This window comes from Xenopus tropicalis, chromosome 5 (assembly GCF_000004195.4).
Source record: "Xenopus tropicalis strain Nigerian chromosome 5, UCB_Xtro_10.0, whole genome shotgun sequence".
NCBI classification, from domain to species: Eukaryota; Metazoa; Chordata; class Amphibia; order Anura; family Pipidae; genus Xenopus; species Xenopus tropicalis.
The window spans coordinates 116,742,522-116,742,951 of record NC_030681.2 but is presented as its reverse complement, the minus strand read 5'-3'; positions in this window follow the sequence as shown (position 1 = coordinate 116,742,951).

The window sequence follows — 430 nt, the reverse complement described above, 5'->3', positions numbered from 1 at the left end:
GGGAAGAACTGGATGATGAACGTGAATATGCCTTAACATGTTTCCCTTATCTAAATCTCTCCAAACATCAGAAACATTACTGATTCAGATTTTAGCAGCAGGCTGTTGGGTTATAGCTTTAAATTGGCACTCATATTCTCTCTTACATTATCTTGAGACCTGAACAGGCCTATAAAAACCAAACTATTTGGATCAAAACCAAACAGGTGGCAACCCTAGTTTCAATACACATGTTTTTTTCTCTGAGAGCAGTGGTGGTCAAAATGCCTAAAAGAAAACTTCCTAGCCTAATGTAAATACCCATTTTTTGTCTTTGTAAATATGTGGAAAAACAACCAAAACTGTGGGTATTACTACTTGCTAATTATCTAACTCATAAATTAATATTTTTGTATTTATTCTGATTATTTTACTTTTTTATTTCAGTTTT